We start from the raw sequence: 6,690 nt of genomic DNA, 5'->3' as shown, positions 1-6,690 counted from the left end.
TTTATACATATTTGTTATTAATGAATACTTTCTTTATTAAGAAAGGAAAACTTCTGTGGAAAGATAAAAACTAGGTTGTGACTCAAGTACCATATTACTCCATTTATAGAACATATTTCAAGTCCCTCACCCTAACATCAAAAAAAGGCAGTACATTAAAACAAAAACAAAAACTTGCAATCGATGTAAAGGCAAATGATTGTTTAAAATCCCAGCGTTGTCAGGATGTCTTGCTTGGCTGTAAGACTAAATGATACAGAACTGAATCTTTCTTAAAAGCTGGATCCTTACCACTATTCCCCATGCCTGTCAAGCCACAATGACCGCTGCTACCCCGTGTCTTTCCTCTCTTCCCCTCTTCCTGCCTGCCGAAGTTGAGTTCTGTCACCCACTTCTTTGACTTGACATACGACTTTAAGAAGATTATTTTATCCTGGATCTGAAGAGCTGAAACGGAGAGCTCTCTTTTCTTTCTGCTTTTGCCTACGTCTTCGTGTCACGTCCCCATACCAGACATTCCTTCAAACCGGTCCATCTCCTTTGCTTGTCCTGCCTACAATTCACTCTCCCTTCATTAGCAAACTTTTAAGTGATTCTGATGGCCTGTCGTTGTCATTTTTGTGCTTGAAAAGCTCGTTCCAGAGTACACTGATACTGTAGTGGAAGTTTTTTTTGTTTTTTTTTATACCGTTTTGAAGAAACCCCAGCTATGAACAAAACCAGAAACATCAAGGAAAGCAGCTGTACTCTTCAATCATATGACCTTCATTTCTATGTAAAGGTTGGCGTTAACACCTGTTCTGACAGATGACGTGGCACTCCTACAGGATAACGACGCTGTCGCTCTTTTTCAAATTCAAAACAAATGACTCAGAGAGAAATATTAGTACTTTTTACTAACTGACTCAAAAGTATACAAAGCAATGACTTCAAGTAAAAAAGTCCCAAATTCACTTGTATCCAAAACAGATAACCGTATGGGTAAGTGACTGACCTTATTTATTGATCTTAGCACAGTGTGGCATTTTCAAGATAAACTGTCATTCGTTTTCACTGCAAATGAATGCTTGTGCAGATGTTTATATTTGTAATACAGAAAAAGGGAATGAAGTTGTTGTAATACAATGCCTTGCAAAATCATGCACAAACCTCAAACTTTTTCCCATGGTGTCATGTTACAACCACATACTTGAACAGATTTTACTCTTGATTTTAATAACATAGCAACACTTAGTAGTGTCATTGCCTTCCTAATCCCTTCAGTGCTTCACCTGGGCTTTTTCTCACTGACTTGGATTTTTCCAGTAGAATTTCAACCGGGCCAATCAGCGAACAGGAAAAGATCAATGGCCTGTGCTGTTTCATAGTTGTACTCTGCCTATAGATTTAGCTTTGACAGAGGAAAAAGTGAACAATGTTGTTCAGTTTGTGTTGGCTACGCTTCCAAAAATTTTATTAACATTAACAACCATCTTGTTTTCTCGTCTCGCCATTTCTCTCTTTGCAGGTTTTTTTTTTTTTTTTCTTTTTCACAGAGCAGGCAATTTTTCAGAACATCAAACTGATGCATTACATCACGGAGAAACTTTAGCGATTGGGTAAAACTGAAAACATCAGAGTCCACGCCTCCAGCAAACAATCGTCCAGAACCTATGTACGAAGCAAAGCGTACGGAAAGGGACTGTTTTTTTCTTTTTGTTGTTGTTGTTGTTGTTCTTTTAACCAGGATAGCTTAAATGTGAAATAAAAAAAAATAAAATAAAATAAAATAAAAATCTGAAAGTTTTCACATGCATTTGTATTCAGCCTTCATTACTCGGGTACTCTATTTAAGGACACCTCTGCAGTGAGGTAATCTGTAGAGATCACCTCACTAGTGAAGAGTAAACTACACTTTTGTGTCATTCGGTCTCAATATAACTGCAGTACAGCTGTTGTGTGAAGGTGACAGAGGTTTGTTAGAGTTGACAAAATGTGAAAAAGTTCAAGAAGTTTCACTAGCTTTTCAAGGCACTGGTGAAGTTCAGTAATGCAGCCATCTGTGTCAGAAGAAATCCTCTGAGGATTTTCCCCAAAACCATTTGGCCTTACAAACTCATGTCGCCTACAATATTATACCAATTCTAACTTTACTTAAGAATAAAAGATATTTAAGCAAACTCCCCTGTTTATTTTACTTATACTAACACATAATTCTGAAAGCAGAGAACGTTTTGGGATTCATTTTGAAAGTTTGTCTCCATAACTTTATGTTATGACTGCTTGCTAAATGATTATTAAGGTTGTTACAGCTGCTAGGTAGGTAGAATACATCGTCCTGTATCACATCAATTTGTGTGAATATCTCTGTAGGTGTTTGAAAGCACGTGTCAGTCATCAACAAAGCATCATCAGTACCGTGTGGTTGAGAGTTTCCTGTTATTTAAGTTTGGTGAGTAAGTCTGTCTCTGACATCATGGGCTTAACTGCAAAACACAAAATGTCACAAAGATTTCTGAAGGGAATAGACGCCTTTATTCAACTGAGGATAAAGCAAGAATGTTTTATCTTTCTCTTACTTGCATAAGGATAAAAATTTTTGCTGATGCAAGCTTAAGTACTTAAATATTTTGATCAGAAAAATAAGCTGACTTCCAATTTTCCCCATGTAGTGCATGTTTATATTGCGTCTTGACTTTTTCAAACGTCGAGTGGGAAATTTGAAAATTTATATTGATCCTGCTCAACATCAAAACACCCATGACATGTCATCTGTCCCATGACAATCAAATGTCCAAAAGACATTTGATTACGCAAAAGTAGGTGCGCAATTCAGGCTCATGCAAACCACGAGGAAGTTGTCCGTCTCTGGGTTGTGGTCTCGGCAGATGAGTCATTCATAATTTAAGTGGAATTATTGTCATTTGGGGCCACGCTCAGTGGGTTGTTTTTTTTTTTAAACTGCAGAGAAAAAGTTTCATGTATTTATCTGAATGATGTGTGACAGTTTAGATTGTCTGTTCAGATTGCTTGGACTGAAAATTAAACTGACCTTTTGTTTTATTTCCAAAAATTTTATTTATCTAGTGCTTTCATAGTGCCTTCAGCTACGATCATACTGAGGTTGCTTGTACGAGAAGGATTTATGAGTCATCAGGTGCAAGTGGTGGAAGGTGAGGAAATACTGGAAGTGAGCATCAGGTATCTGAGATCAGTAAAGACTATCTGCTACTGTTTGTAACAAAGGCTCATTCTCTTCTGCCACTCACTTCTCAAACTTCCAACCTAAACTCCTCCCCCATTCCTCTATCTCGTTGCCTGCGGTTGGTTTCCTATAATATTTTGACTGGATTAACTGGATTTGAGATTTTCAGTCAAAAAGACAGACAACAAAAAAAGTTTAGCTACTGTGACCTCTGATTAATATCATACTAATATACAATCAATGTGTCAGTGTGGAAATGTCTGCCAATGCATGCCAGTCACAAAGTTGATGTGAGGCTGTACACATTTCCACAGTTTTGTTTTTTTTTTAATAGATGCACCTGAAGCTTCCAGGGGAAACGAGTGTGGGCCACATTTTCATAACCACATTTGTACATGAGGCCTCTGGAAAGGATCAGATGAGATCAGTCAGATGGATGAGGAGGAAGGAGGAAATCTACAAACATGTCCAAGCTCCTTTATTCCCAAAGCAGTTGAAAGAACAACAGACAACTCAGTCACAGGTATGACAATGTCTGTTTTACTCTGTGCTTGTGCCAAAGTCTGATAGACGAATGTTAACGATTAATGTAGAACAATCTTTAGTCAGCAGCAACCTTGGATATTTTTAGTTCCACAAGTTTTATGGCATCACGCCTTGTGGAGCATCAAGCCAGTGGTGTGCAGCTAAGAATGTGGAAATGGTTTTCTGCTGGCAGGCCTCATCATGCTACATAATTCATTTAACAAGAAAAGGAGAACCAATGACTTTCATTTGCAAAGAAATGTTATACTCTGTGAGAAGAGAGAGTTCTTGAGGGCAAGAGGAAAACCTTAGTTTTAATGGGCAGTATTATGTGTTTTCCAGGCAGGGCACATAGTGCAATTTTAAAGCACAATCAAGTTACTATGTTAGCTAGTCGTTATAAAAATGCTATCAAATATGATAAAATAATTTTTACTTCCTAATTTCACACCTTGAAATTGGCCCTCTCTTTAAAACCTCCTGCTCATTATTAAACTCCGCCTTCAGAACGTCATCACAACATACCTCCTCTGTTGACCCTTTAAAAACAATTTTACAATGTTGCACTGAGAAGTAGCTTGTGTAGTGAGCTCAGCAGATACACGGTTCCACCAGGTGTTCACCAATTACTGCAGGCTAGTCTGCAGAGGAGTGGGGGAGTTGTGGTAGAGGCAGGAGCTCGGGAATCGCAGCCCTTAGGAGGAACTATACCTGGAAGACGCCACCAGGCGTTTTGCATAACTGAATGGTTGTCATGGAGATTAAAGGATTTCTGTAACATGCACGAAAGAATAAAGGCAACACTACAAGTATGTTTTTAATGAGGGAATAAACAATTTTATGACATGATGTAAGGCTAAAAAACAGTCAATATTACATAGTACTGCCTCTTTAGCAATTTCAAGACTTTATGCAGGCTCTAACATTGCATCTTGCAAGAGGTGACCCACACTGACAGGTATACAGCACAAAGGTCACGTTGGACTTTTTTGTTTTCCGTCATTTTGATTGACAGTATCACATAATCAATCAACTGTATCTCACCACTGACAGAACAATGAAATTAAGTGACTAAACTTAAATTATGAGTGCTTCACCTCGTCCGCATCTGGAAGGAAAATCTGTGATAAAGTTTAGATCAGGCCAAAAAAAAAATTCCAACCCGACTCAACCGAGTCTATAGGCATTGTGTCCGAGCCAGATGCAACGCGACTAACTTTAATCAGAGGCACATGCCTCAAGTAAACCCGACATATTCTTTTATTTAGGATTTTACAATTTATTTGATTTTACAAATCATATAAATGCCAACTTCTCCCAGATTTTGTTTAACATCTTCCAGCTCCATTTTGTCGCTTGTTGAAAGTGCAAATCTTCTGGGATGATTGACTGACACATTTGGTCATGCAGCACACTGCACTTGTTAAGGTCTAATTAACTCTCTTTCTTTAACAAGGTACACTGTCTACTCCTCCATTTAAATAACAAATGAACACAACATGGCATTCTCATAAAGAGAACATGGCATGTGAACCAGACGTGCTCCAAAGCGTCCTGCCCATAACTCTTCAATGCGCTGTCAGCTCTTAGTCAGTAGGCTACATTTAATTCAGTGTCCATGTCAGAGACGATCTTCAAAATGGATTTATTTTCATGACCTCTGTGCATAAAGTTGGACGAGTCTGTGCATCTGCAACAAGTGTAGTCAGGGGTGTGAATTGTAATCCGTCAAAATGACGGACAGGCTTCAGATTTTTCCATTGATTTAAAAAAAAAAATGCTTCTGGATTTTACTTCTGTCTTGTAAGTGACAAGTCAAGTACTGAAAATATTCCATTAATGTGACCCTGGATACTGCATGTTAAGAACTATTTTTTTATCATGTGAATTTATCAGTATGTAAAAACCTGTCAGATCAGTGGACCCCTGGTGACAACCACAGAAGACACATGACTCTGTTTCAATATGCTACTGAAGTAACAAAGCCAGAATACTGTCAGTATGGAAAAGCACATTGTGCTCTTCAACATATCTCTTTTGTTTGGCTCTTATTTTCTTCTCACAAACTAATCCTGTCATGTTTTGCAGCTGAAACCTGTTTGCAAAATATAAATGTTGGCAGTGCATGCAAATGTTTATATTTCCGTTGAGTACAGCAAGAGTGGCCAGCTGTTGGGAGTTATGCACCGACCATCATGCTTTGCATAGTGGATTTCGCTTCTGTCTTGTAAGTGGCAAGTCAAAGATTTTCTTAGTGCAGGTTTTGTAATGCATGCATCTTATTCGCATATGTGAATCACATCAACAACAACACAAACGACATTGTTCTTCAATTTGTTTCTTTTTGTCCAAAGCTGTGAATATTGTTTTAAAGCATATTCTGATATCCACTGAAATATTTATGTCAAATGAATATCATTGCCTTCACTTTAGTAAAATTTCAGAAAAATTGTTTCTTTCTCTTATTGTCACGTTATCAGGTCTAGACAGACGGGTAAAGAAAATCTCCCCTGCCTTTTTGTTCACACATTTCCCGTTCACTTACAGTAAGCACAAGAAGAGGGTTTTCGGGAAAAAAAATCTTTTTATCTTATTTCAAGGTAACACGTTTCTAGTTTTTCCAGTAAAATCCCACAAGGAAATGACCACAGGAACATGTAACTGATCCTTTTCACAAAGAGCAGGGAAAATATAAGGCTGCCAGGCTTCACTATGATATCACATATCCCTCTGCTAGTATCCATGAATAGTTATTGCTGCATTCACCCTTCTTGGGTTTAATAGTGAGTAGCATTTGTCACATTTCTCAGCAGGGGTTAACAGCTTTTCTTATACTGTAAATCCACCTATTCATCAAGGAACGGCGTGACACACCCTTTACAAGATTAGAACAACAAAACAATCCCAAGGCTTTTTGTAAAATCTACACAACTAAATCCCCGTATAAAACATTAAAATAAATTTGGTTTTAATGAATACAA

The sequence above is a fragment of the Gambusia affinis genome, linkage group LG06 (genome assembly GCF_019740435.1).
Source record: "Gambusia affinis linkage group LG06, SWU_Gaff_1.0, whole genome shotgun sequence".
Lineage (NCBI taxonomy): Eukaryota > Metazoa > Chordata > Actinopteri > Cyprinodontiformes > Poeciliidae > Gambusia > Gambusia affinis.
Note: the sequence above shows the minus strand (reverse complement) of the source record.